Source organism: Protopterus annectens, chromosome 1.part1, assembly GCF_019279795.1.
Source record: "Protopterus annectens isolate FY-2018-M chromosome 1.part1, PAN1.0, whole genome shotgun sequence".
Lineage (NCBI taxonomy): Eukaryota > Metazoa > Chordata > Ceratodontiformes > Protopteridae > Protopterus > Protopterus annectens.
The window spans coordinates 508,086,602-508,109,619 of NC_056726.1; the positions used below are offsets into that span (position 1 = coordinate 508,086,602).

Here is a 23,018-nt window from a genome sequence, read left to right on the forward strand (position 1 = left end):
TATGAAAGACCCATTAATCTGAACAGTATAAAGTACTTTATTCTTTGCCCATAAATCTGCTGCATTGACTGTTTCATTAAGCACTGACGCAGCATCAACATAAAAAGTAGGGTCACATCTTTCTAACTGATCAGCTTGTCTTTCTTAATCATCATCATCATCAGCTCCCTTTTCCCATTTTTTCTACATGGGCTCAGGGTATTGTGTTATCTGTCGCCAACTCTCTCGATTCCTGCCTTCTTCAACACTCATGCTTGACTGTCGCAGATCTTCTTTCACACGGTCCATCCACCTCTTTGCTGGACATCCTTACTTCCTCTTAACTTCTTCCTGTCTGTCCCAAATCTTCCTCACCAGATTGTCTTCTGCATTTCTACACATGTGCCCATACCACCGTAAATCGATTCTCTTTGATCTTTTCTGCAATTGGAGCTACTTTGGCTTCTGCTGTTATGTCCTCATTTCTTCTTCTGTCCCACAGTGTTCATCCTACCACCTTTCTCAAGCACTTCATTTCCATCCCCTCTAGCTTCTTCAACTGTTCTGCCTTTACTGCCAAGGTTTCTGTACCATACAGTAGTACTGCTTGCACCAGTGTCTTGTACACCTTACTCTTCAGCTTCTTTGGCATTCTTCTGTCATAGACTACACCTGATACTCTATGCCAGTTGGCTGCTCTGATTCTAGCTTTGACCTCTTCATTCAGACTACTCTTCTCCTCAGCCACACCTCCCAGATACTTGAAGCTGTTTACCTGTTCCACTGTCTTCCCTTCTACCTCTATTCTCAGCTTCTTCTGATTTCCCCAATTGATTGCCATTACCACTGTCTTATATGTGCTTAGTTTCATCCCATGTCCCTTCAGTTTTGCATTCCATTCCCCTATCCTTTGCTGAAGTTCTTGTTCAGAGTCTGCCCGTGCTGTCACATCATCTGCATGCAACAGCTTTGTTGATCTCTCCCCTCCACTCTGTTTGCTAATGTAGTCCATCACCAGTATGAACAACAGTGGACTTGGATCTGAGCCCTGGTATACACCCACTCCCACTGGGAACCCTTCTGTGAGGTCAAACACTGTTCGTACTTAAGGCACTGAGTCCTTGTACATAGTCTGCACTGATTCTATCAGTGTTTCTGGGACTTCAAACCACTGCTGTACTGCCCAGATCACCTTTCTTGGGGCCTTGTCATATGCTTTCTCCAAGTCTAGGAATACCCAGTCGGACTCTCTCCTCATCTCTAGCTTCTTTTTAAGTGTCTGCAAACATTGGGTCAATTGTGCTGCATCCTGATCTGAATCCAGACTGCTCATCTCCCATCTTGCATTCTACTACTCTGCATATTCATTTATCAGTCACCTTGTCCAGAACTTTCATGCAATGTGGTAGGAGTTTGATGCCTCTGTACTGCCCACAGTTGTGGATGTCCCCATTGTTCTTGTACACTGGCATGAGTATGCTTGTTCTCCAGTCATCTGGGATACGCCTTTCTTTCCACACTGCTATTAGTACCCTCAGGGGCCATTTCTCCCCTGTCTCATCCAGCATCTTTGTCATATCTGCTGTGACCTCATCTGAGCCTGCTGCTTTCCCTGACTTCATCTTCCTTAGTGCTGTTCTTACTTCTTGTAAGGTGGGCTCCTCTTCTTCTCTCATTGTAGGCTGTTTCTGGGACAGTACAGCTTCTGTGAGGTTTTCCTCTTCCAGAAGCTGCTGGAAATGCTCCTTCCATCTGCCTTGGATGACCTGTAGACTGGTGAGCGGGTTATTGCTGGCATCCCTTATGAAGTGTGTCTGACTAGCTTCTTTCTGTCTTTCCCTTGGAACCTGATATAGTTTCTTTGTGGCTCTTCCTGAGTCACTTTCCAGAAGTTGGTAGAGTGCCTCTTTCTTAACAAAGAAGCTAAGAAAGAAGTTGCTATTGCAACTTGATTGTGGCAACTAATGGTTTATGCTGTGGGTGGAATGTTTCACTGGGGATGACTTTGCAATCTTGGATTCTACCCCAGTGCCTTTTCCTTTTATATGTGATCTTGTGACTGTCTTTCTTTCTGAACCATGTGTTGACGACTATCAAGCCATTTGCCAGACAGAAGTCTAGAATGGCTTCTCCTTATTTATTCCTGTTGCCCCACTCATGTGGACCCAGGCAATCCTCATTTCCTGTTCTGTCTGTCTTGATATGTGCATTCAAGTCACCCATTATAAACACAAATTCAACTGCTGTCTGAATGCACTCTTTTCCTCAGTATCACAACCTTGTTGTGGGGCATAGGCTGAGATTATGAATACTGCCATATCATTACACTGGAGTCTGATTACCATGAGTCTGTCATTAATTCTGATGATATCCCTCACTGCCTTCTGAAGCCTCTCTCTCATCACAATTATAAACACCATTTCTAGCCGGTCTCCCACCTGGGTAGTAGAGTCTGGATCCCAAGCCATGTGGCTTTGCTGCACTGCCCTTACATCTCATCTCTTGGATACATAGGATGTCCAGCCGTATCACGTCCTCCACCTCCAAGTTGCGTCCTGTCAGTGAACCTACATTAAGCGTAGCAATTCTCAGTTCATGTTTGGCAGGTTGGTTGGTTTTACATCCAGTTTTCGCTCAACAGAGCTATCCCAGGTAAACTAGGCTGAGCAACTAGACACCGGCCGGCCAGTAGCTTATTGACCCAGGGCTGCTGGGGGTTTATGGCATTTATTTTCATTTATTTATTATTTATTATATTATTTATTATTTTTATTTATTTATTTTTTATTTATGTTTATTTACTACCCAATAGGGGCGCATATGCCCCTCCCACCGTTAACAAGAGTCCCTGGTGTGGGTCAGAGTAGGCCGGGTCCTCAACCCACTTATCACCGGTAACTACCCATACCCATTTTTGGCAACATTAGTCAACATGACCGATATCACCTAGAGCCATATTTTACACCATCGAGTAGCCCTGCCATGGCACGCAGTCTGTGATCCATGTTCTCTTATCTTGAGGATACTGTGCACCTCAGTAGACGCCCAAAGGGGTTGGTCTGTACAACTCTTTCCCCCTATAGGGTACCATGTAGAGTACACCTCCATTCATTGGTGAGTTTGAGATGGAAACACTCAACATGTTTTTTGGACATGGTAGAAACCCCAGTGAGACACCTGGAGAACATGCAAACGCCAAATGGTCATTGGTTGGAGGTCAGGTATGAACCTTGTACCTTATGCGTGGGAGGCGAAGACCTTAACCATTAAGCCATCTGGTCTCTCTTCTTTTTATGAATGTTCTCTTTTTTAATAAAAGAATGAGCCTGTTTTGATTTATAAAATCTGTGGAAATAATTCCATTTTTTACATTGCATTGCTGATGAAAAGCTAAGCACTTTTCTCTTTTAGATACATAATTGCCACCACAATTATGCCAGATGACTATAAGGCTAGGTGAGGGTACATGCTTTGTTTGCTGACTCACCTTTGTGCTTCACTGAGACTGTATGCACTCTGGAATTTGCTAGAAAGCTACAAGGTTTACCAGTGACTGGTGCAGGGTGCACAGTTGCTGCCATGTGCTTGAGCCTATTTATTTTAACCATGTGCTGCATACCATCAACATTGGCTTTAGAAGTTGCTGGAGGCATGCATCCCTCATTTGTAAGCATATTTGTGAGCTCATATATTTGACAAATTTTAGTGGCCTTATTCAAAGTTAAATCACTGTCACAAAGCAAAATTTTTCTCACAGCGTCATCTTTAATAACACACACGTCTGTCTTTTATCAACTCATCCCTTAAATCCTCAGATCTGCATGTTTTAGCTTTGAGAAACCAGGCTTTTGGTCCCTTGTGTAAAATAAGTGCCTTTCCATTGTAACATTTGTTTAGGAGTTGCACATTTCTCTAAATTTACATTTTAAGTACTCTGGGTCTTCCCTTGACTCAGCCAGTACAACTATATAACGGTTTTCCCCTGTCCTGCAAAGACAGCAGGTGCATACACAAACAAATGCTCCCTTTCTATGGCTTCTGAACCAGGAAAATTAAGCAGAATAAATGCCTTTGTATGATCATCTTTAACAGAAAATGAAGCCTGTGTGAAAATATCGTACTCTTGCTCAAACACCCTCCAGTTCTCTGCAATATTATTGTCAAACTCAAGTGGACCTGGTTTTCGAAATCCATCTGCCATGCCAGCAAATCATGCCCAAACACACTGAAAATATGGCCCTTGTAATTATGTATGAACAAGCACACAGCCAGCACTTGTAATAACATTCAAACGCACAATAAACTCTTCAAAACACTGTACTTTGTGAAATATGCATTGTAATGGCTGTATTTTGCAAAATAACTGTACTGTAATACTGCACAAAATGTGAACACTTCATATACTTCAGACAAATTGAATAGCCTTAATTAATGCGTAAAAGTAGTAAAATGCAGTTGTTTCCCTTATTTTATTTATTTTGGACTTTATTTCAAGCATTTTCCATAGTTATTTCAAATACTTGTGTTAATATCTCATAATTTCAAATATTTATGTTACTTAGAAATTCATTTAGAGCATTCTGAATGCCTGGTTTCATGTTTTGTGAATAAAAAATTCAGAAGTTTTAATACCTGAAATTTGTTTCTGGCCTATTTTGCGAGTTATACGTGCAGTAGGGATGATTCACTCCTGTATATTCCTCCAATCTTAACTGAGTGCATCTTGGTCTCGAAACTGAAGAATTTGGATCTCAGTCTGGTACCATGTCGCTCGTCCTTGGTTATAAGTAAAGACAAACAGGCGGGGTAGTTCATGTATATGCTTTATTATATAGAAACACATCAGGATGGATAGCAGCAATGCAAAATATAAGCAAACTGATTTACAGACAAGACTACACAGACTTGCATGCTTATATCTCAACAGCTTACTACAAAATGGCAGTGAGGCTCACACTTGCTCATTATTTATACACATGTGCAAGCCCATTGAAAGCTTCTTAAAGGCATACCTACATGTTGATCTACAGTCTGTGTCATGGTCTCCTAGTTGAGGATCAGATGTAATCTGTTTGCCAGTGTGCAGTGTATTGCCCTCACCTCTGCCTCAGCTGTGGTACTGTTGCTGCGTGTTCCTCACCCGACTCTCCAACATGGCCTTCTACTTCTGGTACAGCTGCTATGGAAGATCTTGCAAAAATGTTCACTTGTTTGTTCACAGTTTGCACAATGCCATGTGCAAATCTTGCTGCAGGATTCTGAACTGTATTGCAGTGCTCCTCTTGGTGTGTCTAGGCAATGGAAGTGGTATCTTGGGTAGGCTGAACACCCACTCCTCTACATTATGTGTTAGGCTGAACACCCACTCCTCTACGTTATGTGTTTCAGCATGTCTTGCATTGTAGGCCATTTCATGCATGGTTTGAGGGCTGCAGATGGAGGTTATCAACCAGTACTTGACAACATGGCCTACTCCCTACTTGCATGTTACTCATATGTGTAGACCTGTCTAATCTACTCTGTGTGCACCAACCAGTTGGATGATCCTGTAGGAAGTCTCCTAGGAGGAACCTTTTTTATAGGTCAGTTGGTTGTGTTAATGATGTGAGAATTATGGGAACTGCCCATGTTCATAGGTTCATAGGTAGGTACTAGGCCATTAGCCACAGGGCCTATACAAGCCCAGCCAAAAAGGTACCCTGGCTTTTGCCACCCAAGAAAATTATTTTCCTGTGCAACTGTCGAGCAGAGCCACAGAAGTGATCCCCGGGGTGAATTTCCCATTTCTCATCCAATCATCAAGATTTTTCTTGAAGAGTACTAATGAGCTTTGTTTAATATAGATAGGTAGTTTATTCCAGAGTATGGGAAGTCTCTGGGACAGGAATCTATCCCTGTGGCATGTTCTGTTTATTGTGGTGACAAGGTTTAGGTCCCTAGAGCATGTAGCGCTGAGGGATTGGGACTTCTTTAAGTGGAGCATGTCCAACAGCTCTGGGTTTGACATAGCTTTGTATGTTAGGCAGAGATTACCTCCAAGTAGGCGATATGCGACAGAGTAAAGCTGGAGTTGTTTGAGACGGTCTGCGTAGGGCATCTGTTTGAGGCCGGTAATCCTCTCTGTGAGGTATTTTTGCGGCTTTTCCAGTTGATGTAGATGTCTTGTGAGGTACATACCAAAAGGGGAGTTGTACTCTATAATGGGTCTAATGAGTGATGAGTAGAGGGGAGCAATGACCATTTTTTTTTTTTTTTTTTTTTTTCTGGATGAGAAACCTTTTGTGATGAGGTGTGCCACGTAGAAGGATTTCCTGACTACTGTGGCGATGTGATTATCAAAGGAGAGACTACTGTCCACCTGTGTCCCAAGGTCTCTTATCACCCTTTCAGTGTTAAGTATACTACCGCCTATGTTGTAGTTCATGGGCACAGAGTTTTTACCAAAAGGGATGACAATGCACTTTTTGGCATTGAGCTTGAGGCCATGGCTTTGACACCAGGCATCTGTCTCAGTGAGGCCTGTTTGTAGGATGTCCACATCGTAGGAGTTTTGATTATGGCTCCTAGTTTGCAGTCATCTGTGAACTTTGTTAGCCAAAGACCTTCTGTGTTAGCCTGTACTTCAGAGAAGTAGATACCAAACAGGAGAGGACCCAGAACTGAACCCTGCGGTACTTGACTTGCCACTGGTCTGAAGTCTGATTTAGAGTCTGCTACTTTCACAGTGTGGGTTCTGTCAGTGAGCCAGCTAGCAGCCCATCTTGTGACATAGGGAGTTTTAACTAGTTTAGTGAGTTTGTCTGTAATTCCAGAGTGGGGGGTGGTGTTAAAAGCCTTTGCCAGATCTAGGTAGGCTGTGTGAACCACCTTACCCTCGTCTACGGCTTTGCTGACTGCTTCAAAGAAGTCTAGCAGGTTTAGGAGACACGATCTGCCTTTTACAAACTCGAACTGGGTGGGGTCCAGAGTTTGGAGATTACCAATGTCTTTGTTTATAAGTTCCATGATGATACGTTCCATGGCCTTGCAGACCAGGCTCGTCAGGCTAATGGGGCTGTAGTTCCTGGGGTCCGTGGTGGCTCCCCCCCTTGTGAAGTGGGATAACCGTCGCTGTGCCATTCAGCGGGCACAAAGCCTGAGGTGAGGCTATGTTTGAACATGGTACTTAGGTGGGGTGCCAGTTCGTTCTGTAGTTCATGTAGAATGCAGCCTGGGATGTTGTCTGGTCCCGTGGATGCTGTGTTCTTGGCTTTGGAGAGTGTGGTTTTTACCTGTGCAGCCGTGATTACAGGAACTTTGCATTCTTACTGAACCTATCTGCCAGGATGTTAGCAATATCAGTTGGGACTGTATATTTAGTGCCATTGTGCTGTAACTCAGAGCAAATCTGAGTGTTGCCATTGAGATTCTTGACATAGCTATTGAATGCTTTGTGGTTGGCTTTAGAATCAGTGGTGGTTTTGTTTTCGTAGCTAGCTTTGGAGGATTTTATCAGGGATCGCAGCTTCTTACTGAGACTGACCAGGGAGCTCCTCCACTCATGGGATTTTACTCTATTTTGCAATAGTTTCTTCCTTCTGTTGTACAGTTTTTTATGGCAGGGGGAACCACCAGATTGGTTTCCTTTTTTGGAGGGTAGTGTCTTGGTTCTGTTTGGGATAGCATGATCAATGCACTCATGTAAGTGCTTATAAAGTGCAATTGTGCAGGAATCGGTAGTTGTAACTGTATTGTCCATCTGCATGGGTGTCATGAAGTTCACAACTTCTGTCTTAAGAAGCATGAAGTTGGCTTTGGAGAAATTTTTTACCGTGGTTTCCTTAATGGGGGGTAGGGGCAGGATGTGGATATCTAGGGTAATTAGCTTATGGTCGGATCGGACCAATGAGGCGTTGACTTCAGGTGTGGAACACCTGTCACTCATGTTGGCAATGGCTAGATCTAGGGTATTGTTGCCCCTGGTGGGGGTGTGGATAAGTTGATCCAGGGCACTGGAGTTTATGAATTCCAGAAAGCGTTGAGTGAAGAAGTTTTTACAGGAGTAGTTTTCACAGTTAATTGTGGGGTAGTTGAAATCGCCCATTATTAGGGTGTTTGGTTGAACCCTAATATTTTCCAGTGCATCAAGAAAAGAGGAGTGGGAATCCTGGGGCATGGTGGGGGATCTGTAGCAAGCTACAATTTGGATTACAGTTTTGCCCAGTTAGTTGCACTTGGATAACCTCGGCTGCATTATGCTGAGCAACTAGCCTGGAGGTGTGGATATCCTTAATGAATATGGACACACCTCCGCCTTTGGTGTTCCGGCCAAGGTTACATGGCCGAAAAGTGTGGTATGAGTTATAGCCTGGTAGTGCAGGGGGTGCTCAGTCTTGCACAGATATCAATGTTCTCAATTTTAAGATTTAGACTTCTAGCATTGAGTAGCATCACCCTCAGATGTCCTTCAAGGATGCATCTGCAGTCCTTACAAATGGGTTGTCCTGTCGTCAGGCAGCCCTTCGGTCAGCCGGATTCCAAAGTCTGGGTCTGGCCTCGGCTGGTGTCGCACTTCACCCGACATCATAGCTGCAGTTCTCCGGGTATAAAGGCATCAGCCGACGCCATTTTCCGCAGTCTTTCTTGCCGCGTGGCGCCCGAAGCAGAAGCTGTTCGCAAGTGCCGGTCGGTCAGATCCAGAGATTACTACTACCGAATACTACTTCGAAGACTTCTAAAAAGCTAAGTACCCCGTTGGGGACTCTTTCTTGCCTCAGCCGATGTCAGAAAAAGTAAATAACTGTTTAACTTGTGGGAAACAAATACCTCATAAAGATTTCCACTCTTACTGCTTACCTTGTTTAGGCCCAGACCACGACTTAGCAGCTTGTTTAGCCTGTGCTTCTTTCAACCGACGAACGCTTAGGCGTCGGTCGGAGTTTGCTGAACAGTTTTTCGGCTCAGATTTTGCGTACATAATGCCGTCGGATCCTCCGACTACTCAAATTAAGAAACGCAAAGAAAAGGACCGACACTCGCGGTGCGCGGTTTCGGCCGAAACCGCGGTTAAGCAAACCGCGAGTGTCTTGGTTTCGGCCGAAACCGAGCAAACGGTTCAATCTTCAGCTGAATCCATGACTACTACCGAGGCCCCTTCTACCCTAGTTGAATCGGCCTCTGAAGTTTTACCTACTACTGTGGTTTCACAAGATTTATCGGACACCATCCCTTTGGATGTTTCTACCCCAGCACGTGGTGCTGCTAGGCCTCCTGCAGCCATGTCTATAAAGGCCTTTGCCAGGGCTAAAGCAGCCAAAACTTCCAAGTCTGTGCCTGTTAAGCCCCCCTCTCACAGGCCCAGTTCCAGTTCCCAAATGCTTACTCTGGCAGAGGATCTCATCTCTTTAGTAAAGGGATCCCAATCTCACCCAGACAGGGCCTCTCAACCTCCAGAAAAGAGACCTAGAGCAGAGCCCCCTGAGCCAGGGTCCTCAGATGACTCTTCTGATGATACAGACAATACAGACCATCCAGAGGCTCCTTTTTCTACTTATGAAGATTCCGATGCTGAAGAATCGATTCCTTCTGCCTCTCCACCAGAGGAATTTTCCTTTGGGGAAACTTTACATGCCATGAGAGAGCAATTCCAATGGCAGGGACAAGATTTCTCAGATTCAAGAAAAAGGCTTGGGACCTTTTTACACTTACCGCAACATAGGCCTTTAGCTATACCTCCAGTTCTTCCTGTTGTGGATGATGCATTTAATGATGCTTGCACTGCTCCTGATACTTTACCTCCAGCCCCTGCTAAGCCCGATAGGTTCTACAGGGTCCCGGACACTCATCACCATTTATACAAGGCTCCTTTTGCAGATCCTGAGACTATCTCCCAGGGGCCTAAGGCAGTAGCTTCGACCTCAGCGAAAAACCCTCTCCTTCTGAAAGGGAATCCAGGTCCTTAGAGAGATGGGGTAAAAAAGTATACACCTCTGCTACTCTCTCAGCTAGAGCATTGAACTGTCAGTTTCATATGATCCAATACCAAGAGTTTATGCTTGATCAGTTAACTAAGAAACTGTCCTCTGATGATTCCTTAGATAAGAAATATGTTCTAGAAATGGTGAATAACATTCAGCAGGTTAGTAACCATTCCTTAAAATGTGGCTATGATGCACTGGAGGCTTCATTTAGATCAGCCATGACTGGCACAGTTATAAGAAGGCATGCATGGTTGAAAGAACAGGTCTTACCGGATCATGTTAAAGCAAAACTATTAGATGCTCCTATGGATAAGGTCAGTTTGTTTGGTTCTCCTGCACAACAGGTACTGAAGAAAATGGAAGAGAAGGCAAAATCTGTACAAACAGTGAAAGATTTCTTACAAGTTCAGCCCCCAAGGTTTAGCAGGAACTGGCCTTCCAAAAATTGGTCCTTTCCAGACTCCTCTAAAACACAGAGAGGCAGGAATAGGCGTTCAAGAGGCAGAAATCAATCCAGAGGAGGTGCCTACAGGGGACGCCAGTGGCAAGGCAACAACCAACGAGGCACAGACACAACCACTACCACTGCAACAGGACAATCGCAGTGACTTGGCTCTGACACCGCCTACCAGGGAACAAATAGCAACACCCTTAGGCGGAAAGTTAGCCTTATTTTCAAAAAACTGGCACTATATCACAAGAGACAAGTGGATTTTGCAAACTATAGACCAAGGCTACAGGTTTCATTTCCACACTTTACCAGTAAAAAGAGGAATGCCAAACCTACCACCAAATCAAAAGACAGAAGCTCTAAAACAAATAGCTCAATTAGCAAAGATGAGAGCTGTGGAAAGGGTACCACCTACAGAACAAGGCAAGGGATTTTACTCCAGACTCTTCCTGGTACCAAGAAAAGAGAAAAATTGGAGGCCTATTCTTGACCTGTCCGCTTTAAACACATTCATCATTGTTCCAAAATTCAAAATGCTGACCCTACAGCAACTTCTTCCCATGCTGGGCAAGGAGTATTGGCTGGTAACTCTAGATCTCAAGGAGGCATACCTGCACATCCCCATACGACCAAATTGCAGAAGATACCTCAGATTTCTTGCAGGATCAGAGCATTATCAATTCTCAGCACTGCCCTTTGGCTTATCTACTGCCCAGAGTGTTCACGAAATGCCTGGCATCAGTAATCGCTCACTGCAGGCTTCAGGGAATCCAAATTTATCCATACCTGGACGACTGCCTGATACAAGCGGACAACAAAAACAAGCTGACACAAGACTTACAAAGAGTCATTTGCTTACTACAAGCCCTGGGATACACAGTCAATTTAAAAAAGTCAAGACTGATACCATCCCAAACAATAACCTTCTTGGGTGCAGAATTGGACACAGTAAAACAGATGGCATTCCTAACTGCAGAAAAACAAGAACAACTTCCTCTCTACTTCTTGGCATTAACAAAGCAGAACAAACTAACAGCAAGGAAAGTACTGCAGGCCTTGGGCTTCATGGCATCCTGCATAATCCTGGTGCCCCATGCCAGACTGCATATGAGAAAGCTACAGTGGTACCTAAAGAATTTATGGTCTCAACACAGGCACAGCTTAGAAACCGAAATACCACTAATTCCATGCCTGAAACAAAGAGTTCCTATGGTGGGCTCAGGCATGCCAGTCAAACCCAGGTTTGCCCTTCCACAGCATTCAACCAAGCCAAACCATCACAACGGACGCTTCAGACCTCGGTTGGGGGGCCCACATGCTCGACAAGTGCATACAAGGCTTATGGACTCCAGATCAGCTGCACCTGCACATAAATCAAAAAGAAATGCTGGCAGTAAAACTAGCAATCCAGAATTTCAGACCATTCCTCCAAGAAGGCCAATTGATGATAAGAACAGACAACACCACAGTCATGTGGTACATCAACAAACAGGGAGGCACTCATATTCATACCCTCTATGCCGAATGGCTCTGGACCTATGGAATTTGGCTCTGAGTTACAACATTCAGTTACAGGCAATATTTGTACCGGGAAAAGAAACCATCCTAGCAGACATGTTAAGCAGAACTACCTCGGATGCTCACGAATGGATGCTACACCCGGACATATTCAAGGCCATCACAAAGAAATGGGGACTGCCACAAATAGACCTATTCGCATCCCCACTCAATCACCAGCTCAAGAAATTCTGCACAAGGACATACCACCCACTTGCTTGGAAGGTGGACTCTCTATCCTTCAGTTGGAAAGGCCTGACAGCATATGCATTCCCACCTCTTCCTTTGATGCACAAGGTACTATTGAAAATCAAAGAGGAACGTCCAAGGATAATTCTGATGGCTCCAGATTGGCCAAGACAACATTGGTATCCATTACTGAGGAGCATGTCTCGGGGGGGGAAAACGTGGACACTACCCCTGATTCCTTTGATGTTAACTCAGAACGACTACAACATCCTGCATCCAAACCTAAAAACTCTGCAACTGACTGCCTGGAACATTACATAAGAGCAACTAACCCAGATTTATCCCAAAGGGTTAAAGACATTATCCTTGAGGCCCGCAGACCTTCAACAAGAAGGAACTATGCAGGAAAATGGAAAAGGTTTCTCATTTGGAGTACTGAAAGGGGGAAAGATGTCAAAGGTAGACATTGCCAACATCCTGGAGTATTTGGCAGAGCTTCCCCATACAGGCCTGTCCTATTCCTCCATCAAGATACATGCATCAGCTATTTCTGCAGAATACAGCTTCGATCCCCCTGTCTTTTCACATCCTCTACTCAGGCAGTTTCTGAGAGGAATTAAGAATGTAAAACCTCCTAGGAAACCACCATTACCAGCATGGGACTTGAACTTTGTGCTAGAAAATTGACACTCCTTTCGAACCAGCAGCAACAGCAGATCTTCAACACCTATCCTGGAAAACTGCTTTCCTGCTGGCAATTACTTCAGCAAGAAGGGTTTCGAACTACAGGCTTTAATGGCAGTACAACCCTTCCTAATCTTCCATCAAGATAGAGTGTCCATGAGAACTAATCCTACATTTATGCCTAAGGTGGTATCCAGAGTGTCTCTAAACCAGGCAATCCACCTACCTACCTTCTTTCCCAATCCACAGAACAGGGGGAAAGACTGCTGCATTCCTTGGATGTACATAGACAGTTAGCTACTACCTGGACAGAACCAAGGGCAATAGCAAAACTGACCAGCTTCTGGTAGCATATGCAACAGGAAGGGAAGGAAAAGCAATTTCCAAACAGACAATCTCCAAGTGGATAGGAAATTGCATTAGATTCTGTTACTCCTACCATGGAAAGCAAATTCCACAGAACATAAGGCCTCATTCTACAAGGGCTACAGCCACTACCACAGCTTTCTTACGAGGAGTGGCTACCAAGGACATTATAGAGGCTGCTACTTGGACCTCCGTGCATACATTTGCCAAGCATTATAACTTACCTCTATACTCTAGATCCCGAGCAGGGTTTGCCACTGCTGTTTTGCAAGGGATCCTAACTACACCATAATTTCTTCTTCCTCCTCCCTTAGTTTGGCTATGGTATTCTACCCATTTGTAAGGACTGCAGATGCATCCTTGAAGGACATAGTACAGTTTTGTACCTACCATAAATGTAGATGTCCGAACAGGATAGCATCTGCAGTCAGGATTACCCACCCTCCTTCCCTCTGTGGTATTCCTAGGGTATTTGCCCACCTAATAGCTAGCTGGGGGGGGATCTCTTATGGTGTATTTGTTTGTATATATGTACATACATGCTTATTTTTTGTGTTTGCCTTCTACTTTTTGGAAACATTGGCATTTATCCAAAAATTTAGCTATCCAAGAGGGCAACTGGCATCTGGGGCAAGAAACACTGAGGAAAATGGCGTCGGCTGATGCCTTTATACCCGAAGAACTGCAGCTATGACGTCGGGTGAAGTGCGACACCAGCCGAGGCCAGACCCAGACTTTGGAATCCGGCCGACCGAAGGGCTGCCTGACGACAGGACAACCCATTTGTAAGGACTGCAGATGCTATCCTGTTCGGACATCTACATTTATGGTAGGTACAAAACTGTACTTTTTTGCTTGCCTGTTCCTTGCCTAAAAAAGGCACTATAGGGGCGGCAAGAACCTTAGCCAGTATCCTATGTACCTATGTAGTATGTAGTGCACGGACACTTAAATAATGCCCTGAGCATTAAAAACCTCTTGCCAGTTAAGGGAGTTGAAGCCCTTCTTGTTGGTGTACCAGAGTACCTCTGAATTGGATGGGTCTTCATTGCCGTATTTGTACAGTCTTTGGTTCCCAGGACTTTAATGAAACTTGCAGTGACATAAAATGCCCACATGGTGTTGGATATCTCCACTGCAATTCTAGGGAACCAGATATGCTCTTACACATGCTGCAGTAGATTTTGCAAAACAGATTCAAGATTTGTAAGACTGCTTATGCCATCTCTTAATGTTTCCCTAGTAGGTCACTGAAAGGTCCCTGTAATATCCCCAAGAATGGGCCTATCATGCATTTTCATTAATTCTGCTTGTGGTTGACAGGTTGACAAGGCCCATCACATAGATTTATAGATTGTTACTAGGTTAAGCCTAGCTAAAGTTTCTCAAAAGAACAATCATACCCTATATCCAAGTAGGAGGGCTAGGCTTCCTTATACACATAAGTGGTTTGCAGTTTGCTTTACATTCAGCTGATGGTATGTGAGGTGCTGTCTGTGCCTCCTCTATTGACTTTCAGTACATGGCTGTAGTGTGCAGCATTTTTGGCACTTGTTGTTATGGTGGCAATTATCACATAATGGTTCTGAGCTGTAGCTGAGTCTAATCCATGCATCTCTCTCATTTTGTACACCGTGATTCTTGTTGTAAAAAAGAAGATATGCGCCATGCCTGACCAATTTTCTGTTTCCAAATTGGTTTGCTATTTTGGGTGTCATTTACATGTATTATCTGATTCATTTTCATGGAATTTCTTCCACTCATCGGTATTAAATGTATTCCATACTATTGCCCCTTGAGTGATGTCTCTGTATCTGTATTCTAGTCTGCAATATGTAGTGAAACGGCGACCTTGTCACTTTGATGTACAGTACTTAAAACAAAATAGCCTTCACTGTGTGTATAGTGGCGTGTGGGCTGCAGGAGTCTTGAACCCAACAAAAAACAATTTTTTTAAGTTCTACTTTGCATGTGACAAGGATGTTCCTTGTGCATGCACAGTGCCCTGTCAGCATTTATATTGTCAATCTTTTAAGGTTGATGTTGTTCACATCGAAGTTCATGTGTTTTGATGTAATATAGTACACCCATTACCCAACCAGACTCTTATCACTGAAGGTTTTGCAGTGAACCTCCCCATGCTCAAGTTAAGGGTCCTAATCCTCCCTTTCCTGAACAGATTCACCACTTCCTATAATTTCTCTCCATGCTCAGGTTAAGGGTCCTAATCCTCCCTTTCCTGAACAGAGTCACCACTTAGCTCTAGCTTCACGCATACTGAGATTGTCTTCTTTTCAACAAAGTTTCACATGTCTGTTTTCTCTCCTACTGCAGACTGGGTTTTGTGCTGTGTTTACAACCTGCGATATCTGCACAGTTTCAGTATGCATGAATATTGGCATTAGACCTATCTTCATATCCTACTCAATTTTTCCTAGTACTATAATAACAGTCTATGACTTAATATACAGTTGCTTCAGTAATAGGCAGATTACATCATTTGTCATTATGTGGAGCATACTGGAATAGGAGTCAATCATATTTAACCCTGTGCAGTCCACTGTCCTAGAGTACTATGTCTTAGACTAGCACATGCAGAGCCATTGAATGGCTCTTGGCATTCACTTGCTATTGCTGTACCATTAGATATATTAATTCCACTAGATATATTGGGCATGGAAAATGTAGAATATTACCTGACACAAAGGGTACTAGGTAGGTGCATCTAGTCACTGGGACAGATAGACGGCTCCCATCATGATCCTGACTAGCTGCAATTATGATTACAACAACATAATACTTAAGGGTTATAACTTTAGTGGTTTTCATGTCTTTGTTGCTCCTTGTTAATATGGCAAATGACATCTACTTATTGCAGCACAGATAAGTTATTGTACTAATGGATGTGCATAGCCAGTGACAAAAGGTATACAAAGTGTCTTTATCAATTAGGCACTAGCTACATAGGATGAGAATACAGCACATAAGCTGTAAACTGTTAGCCATCAATAGGAGTAGATATGCAGAACAGGGATGAAAATTGAGTCCAGTCCTACTTTGGCCATGCTAAATTGTCTACAGCATACATTCATGAGCCTCTGCTCATGGGAATTGACAGTGAACTATGTGTTAAAAGCATATATAAATAATACATGTCATGTAAACTGGAGTTGGATCTAACATAGCTCTCTTAAGGATGAAAATACTCCTGTTTAATCTTTTATTTTTCAATAAAGAAATATCAATTTCTATACAAGTGATTGATTACTTTGAAGTCTCAACAACTGGGTTTGACTACATTTTCTGGTTCTCTCTCTCTCTCTTCTTCTTCTTTTTTTTTTTTTTTTTTTTGTTGTTAAGGAGGCTCAGCCAGTAACTTCGATGCTCAAGAACTACCAATTTTCCCTGTGGATTAATGTGGATTAATGTTTTTCTTTAAGGATGGGGTGCTCATACCCCCTTAGACTGTAAAACTTTTGCACCTCACTTCAAGGATCTGTTCGTTTCTATTTTTTGTATATGTATACTGGTGTGTGTGTGTGTGTGTGTGTGTGTGTGTGTGTGTGTGTAATAATATATATGTGTACGTGTGTGTGTATATATACATAGTAGCACAAATGTTCATTGGGCAGAATGAGCTTACAACTTACTTAAAATGATTTTTGTCCATTAAAAGTCTCTGCTTCATTGTGGCTGCCAGCTCTATTGCATCGAGGGATAAAAGACGTGAATGTGACCCTGGTGTCTTGGGTTTGGTTAGTGAGTGAGGGCATTGAAAGAGTTGGTGAAAGGAGAAGAAAAAGAATGACAAGATTTTGCCTATTCACTTTTTTTAGGTGGACATGCTAGGGTACACATGCTAGGGGTGCATTTTTCCAGTGGTGGTGTCCCTGGCGGAGACTGGTGGTTAACACAGGAAAAGACAAGCAGACAGCCAAACAAGGGAGGAGTGGATCCAAGTGGATGTCGCCCATAGAGGTAAGCAGCATCTGTCCCAAAGACGTCTTGAGTACTGCATCTATTGGACCGTGATGCACATGGGCTTGGCATGTATAACTGTACCAAGAGTAAGCTCTCTTTCTTCCTTGAACAGCAGTAGCCACTCACAGGCCATTTCTTCTCTCCACTTTCTGGACAAGACAGAAGTACAATCCACATCATCAGCATGTGAGGTGGCCTGCAACCCTAGAGTCTGGCAGCATTAATTTAGGCACAGGAAGGTACGGAACAGTAAAGGGGCTCACACAAAGTACCATGATGTTAGGGAAGTAACTGCTGCCTTGTTAATAAAATGGGTGCATATATATATATATATATATATATATATATATATATATATATATATATATATATATAATGTGTGTGTGTGTGTGTAAAATTTTCAGCATCATCTAAACTGTATATACAATCACATGATTTAAGGGAGTCCGTGTCTACGTTGAGAACATTACTCTTGTCTTAATAAAGGGGAAGTGGTGTATTGTTGTATACTGTGGGTTGCTGTAGTCGCTTCCTTATTGCCCAAGCTGTTCTGCAGGTCAGACAGACATTGCAGAATCTATTTGTACCTAGCAATATAAATTACATGTGACTACACAGATTAATTTGTTTTTTGCACGGTCTTGTTTTATATTTAGGAAATTTCCAGTGTAGCTGCTTTTTTGCATGGTCTTATTTTATGTTTAGGAAATTTCCATTGTAGCTGCTTTTATTGCAAATTGTTTTATCTGTTATATGCATTATCAGTTTTACTGTCTGTTCTGGGTATCAACTGTGAAAGAAACGGATGTTTCCAGTGATTTATACTATCACCAGAATGTAAATTGTAATTATGTGACCTAACATATGTATTTTGAGGTATCTTTTCCAGATAACACAGAGAAGCATAAAGAATGATTTATTTTTTTTACTGTTCTGTTCTGTAATTTATTTATATCGAAGCCGCGGTGGTGCAGCGGTAGCATTGTCGCCTCACAGCAAGAGGTTCTCCTGTTCGATTCTTGGCTGGAGCGAATTCTGTGTGGAGTCTGCATGTCCTCCCCGTGGTCGAGTGTCGTTCGAAAGACATGCATGAATGGGTGTGCCTTCGTTGAAGGTTGAGCGTCAAGCTGGCACCTCGGCACCATGAAAAATCTACTGCCAGTCATAAGCAGATCAGAGTTCTGCTGTGGCGACCCGTAACCGGGAAAAGCCGAAGGAACAACAACAACTGTTCTGTAATTTATACAGATTTGACTTCAGCATTTGACAGGTTCATACACAAAACACTAGTCAATAAATTTGAACAACTAGTTATGTATTCTTGATAAGATGGATAGCTGCATGGTTTATAAATAGGACATGGCAAGTGTCATACAGCAACTGGACAGGTGAAATTCTTGATTACAGTCAGTGTGTCCCACAGGGCTCTGTCCTAGGCCTTAACTTGTTTAGATTGTATCTTTCTAGACCTTACTTGTTTAGATTTTATCTTTTGAGACCTATATTTTCTCATCCGAGGTGTTCTGCAGTCTGTATGCAGATGACCTGAAATTGGGTAAACTTATTACATGTGTTACAGATAGGGCATTTCTGCAAAAGAAAATGACTAAATTAACCATCTGAAGTTGTTAATCTTCTTCTTATTCATCACTGATGGGTTTGGTTCCGAGCCCTCGGAACCGAGTTGGCCTAATACCAAGCTTGCGTGCACCAAAAACTCTCAAGCTAAGCTGCTACCCACAATGCCCTTCTTCCAGTTACCTCCGATCTCGTTTGCCGCACAGCTGCATAGCAGGGTTTCACTGAGCTCTCCAGTTAAGTATTGCGTTTTTTTTTTTCAAAATTTATAGTATTTTGTGATTGTTTTCCTTTCAAGCTCTTCTATTTCTTGATATCTTTTTCAGCTCTACCCATGGGTATCCCTTTTCTTGTACCATCATTGGTAAACGCCCTTTTTACCCTTGTGGTATTCTGAATACCATTGTTGGTGTTTCCACTCTCTCTTTCCTTCCTCTCCTACTCTGGTTTGTTTTATTGTGGTATGTCTGAAAAGAAAGGGACTTCAGGGTTTAAGCATTGCTCTTCCTGCAATGGTAAACTCCCGAATAGTGATCTACATGAGAAATGTGTATACTGTTTGGGGGTTCCACACTTATCTGTGAAACCTCCCTGTGACATTTGTGCCAGTTTCAGTCAGCGGATGCTGAATGAAAGAAAGAATAAATTAATTCTCAAAGGCCTGCTTCCTTCTCCTTTTTCTGAGGCTATTTCTGCATTGGAGGTCTCAAACCTTCCAAATAGGGACAAAAAATGTCCTTGTTCTGACCCCTGTTCACCGGCCGGTGATAGGGGCAAGCCTCATAAGCATAAGGCCTATAGGACTTCCATGGAGCACAGAATTGTCTCCTCTGTTCCGACCACCTCGGCACTGAGCTCAGCAGTCCCTACAGAGATTGTCATGACTTTCTCGTCGGCGCCACTCTCGGCACCGATGGTTACGGTTCCTATCGTGGTTTTGGCTCTGACCATATTGCCTGCCATTAACTCTGCACCGACGTCCTCCATCTCTGTTCTGAGATAGTCAGTACTGACAACCTCTTCTGATAATGACTTCCACTCTGGCCGACGTAACCGAAGGCGCAGCTATAGCTGCGGGTGCAGGTGTAGTTATGAGATGCCACGCCTGGATGCACATTTGTGACCTCGCGGATTCCTTCAAGTCTTCCTTTTTAAATGCCCCTATCGAACCATCAGCTTTTTTCGGTTCTAAAGTGAAGGACACCTTAACCAGGTGCAAGCAGGACGAAAAAACCTTGTTTGCCACTGGCCTTTGTTTTTTTCAAGCCTCAGAGCTCCTTTTCCAGGAACCAGAGGAGTGGTAAGATGTGGCACAAAAACCTCAAGGCCCTTTCCTTAGCGCACTTGGTGAGGACTCCTCCTGAGGCAGCGAGGGTTCTAATAATGGAAGATGCCCCTTTTGGGGCAGAGGGGTCCCCAAAATCAGGACGACCGTATCAGCACTCCTGAAGCGTTGCCCGATTGCTTTCCTCTGGAAGCAGTTGGGGCTCGTTTCTCTCTGCAGCAAGCTGCCTGGCATTCTATTACAAATGATCAGTGGGTGCAGAGAATAATTTCCAGAGTTTACTACATCCCTCTAATCTCTTATCCAAGACCCCAAAATCCCTTCTCGATGTTCCACCCAGTCAAAGGGAAGAGGCAGCTTCAGAAATAGCAAAGCTGTGTATAAAACGAGTCATCCAAAAAGTCCCTCTAGACCAGTGCGGATCTGGGTTTTACTCAAGATTCTTTTTGGTGCCAAAAAAGACTGGGGACTGGAGACCCATTCTGGATCTCGACCAACTAAACAAGTCAGTAGTTCAGACCAAATTCGCATGGTCACGATACAATCCTCCTCTTCGGGAGGGTATGTGGATGTGCTCGATAGACCTCCGGGATGCGTATTACCACATCAAAATGGACAAGCACTCCAGGAGTTTCCTTCGCTTCCGGCTGTGAGCCAATTATTACCAATTCAGAGCCCTGCCATTCGGTCTCTCGACGGCCCCCAGAGTGTTCACGAAATGCCTAGCAGTGGTGACAGCTCATCTGAAACTTCAGGGATTCCAGGTGTTTCCATATCTAGACGATTGGCTTCTTTCCGCCCCCACCAAGTGCCTACTGGTCAGGGCCCTCCACTACACTCTTTAGCACTAGCGGAGTTCCTAGGCATCACCATACACTGGGAAAAATCCAACCTTCATCCCACCCAGCAATTGGAATTTATAGGGGCAGTATTCAACACTCAAACAAGCCAAGTCTCTCTTCCTCCTCACAGACTTCAGAGATTAAGGTTGCAAGTACAAGTGATACTCTGTTGAAGGAAGGTGTCTGCAAGGGAAGTTCTACAGGCTCTGGGGTCTATGGCTTCAGCCATCCCAATTGTTCCCCCTAGCCAGATTGCATATGAGACTACTACAATGGCTCATTTTGTCCCAGTGGGTATCCAATCTTCATCCCCTGAGTTCACAAATACTCATCACCAACTCCTGCAAACAAGTACTTTTCTGGTGGATGAGAACAGACTAACATCTTTGCTGTCACCCCTTCCAGACTCCCCAACCCAACGCCACGGTGACCACCGATACCAATGTCTTGGAGTTAAGAGCAGTGCTGTTAGCGTTGCAGGCACTTCATCCACTCCTTCCGTCGGGAATGATTGCAATCCAGTCGGACAATATGTCCGTCATCTGGTACATAAACAAACAGGGAGGGACCAAATCCTACCCCTTATGCCGCGAGGCCATGAGAATTTGGCATTGAGTGATAGCTTTCAACCGCTTTCTAATCGCAATGCATATCCCGGGGAGCTCCAACGTGATTGCGGACAGGCTGAGCAGATGCATCCGCCATCCATATGAGTGGTCTCTCAACCCAAACCTGATGGCAGAAATCTTCAGCCATTGGGGCCAGCCTTGCTGCGATCTTTGTGCTTCCCCCTCAAACAAAAAATGAAGCAGCTACTTTGCCCTCTTTCCCCCAGACGTAGAGTCACAGAGAGATGCTCTGACTCACGATTGGCCCGTGGGTCTCCTCTGTGCTTATCCCCTGACACCTCTGATACCTCTATTTCTAAGGAAAGCTATTCAGTTCAGATGTAAAGTAATCCTCATTGCCCCTTTCTGGCCTCGTCAAGTGTGGTTTCCCTTCCTCTGACCTCACCTATTACAACCTCCTTCGATCCTGGACACTCGTCAGGACCTAATATCTCACCCACAAGGGCTGACTCTCCCAAATCTATCCACTCTCAAGCTGACAGCTTGGCTTCTCCACTTCTGCTAGTTGCCAGGCAGGAAACCCACTCCATCTGTCCGAGATATTCTGGCCTCCCATATACCATCCACCAGAAAACTTTACAGAGACAAATAGAAAAGATTCGCTATCTGGTCACATAATCGGATGCTAAATCCTTTTTCATCCCCTACAACTGCTATTCTTCACTAGCTTTCTGAGTTGTTTGACAATGGGGCATCAGCTTTCACCATTTGAGTCCATTTAGCAGCTATTTCCAATTTCCATAATGGTTCAGATGGAGTCCCACTTATTTCCACCCGACTTTGCAAGACTTTTCTCAAGCGAATTTTCAATAGCAGACCTCCTATCGGGCAGCCTATGGAGGTACGGAATTTCTCCCGGGTTCTCCAGTCTCTCTCTACCCCCCCCTTTGAGCTGGCTTTGACATGTGATCTAAAATTCCTGTCATGGAAATCTTTGTTTTTGGTGGCGGTCACTTCAGCCAGATGGATATCGGAGTTACAAGCCTTATGCATCAAGAGCCCGTACCTGATTCCATAAGGACAGATTATCACTTTGTAGTAATCCATCTTTTCTCCCCAAGGTGGTTTCCAACTTCTCTATTAACCAGTCCATTGAGCTCCCTGTATTTTTTTCAAATTATTCAAACAAGGGAGAATACTGCCTGCGTTCATTTGAAGTTCATAGACAACTACGTTTCTACCTGGACAGAACTAAGTCCTTTCGCAAGTCGGACCAACTTTTCATTTCTTTTTCTGGCCCTAGAGTGGGTTGCGCTGTATCTAAAGTTACTTTGTCAAAATGGCTCAGATTGCATTACCTTCTCATATTCCCTTACGAATGAACCCAAGCCTGCTCAAGTCAAAGCTCATTCAACTAGGGCTATCGCAGCTTCTGTTGCCTTCCACTCCAGGGCTTCCATGGATGAAATCTGTGCAGCATCCATTTGGGCTAAACCCCATACCTTCATCACGCATTGCAAATTGGATCTGGTCTCCAGGGGAAGAGCGGCCTTTGGCTCAATGGTTCTCCGGAATGTT

At 43.9% G+C, this 23,018-nt stretch overlaps 1 long non-coding RNA gene across 1 annotated transcript in view; it reads left to right on the forward strand.

The window, feature by feature from the left end:
• LOC122813342 overlaps positions 1–23,018 on the forward strand; it is a 207,801-nt gene that overhangs the window by 65,732 nt on the left and 119,051 nt on the right. The window contains exon 2 of the long non-coding RNA XR_006366665.1: positions 17,022–17,163. This is a non-coding gene — a long non-coding RNA (uncharacterized LOC122813342). The remainder of the gene's footprint in view (positions 1–17,021; positions 17,164–23,018) is intronic.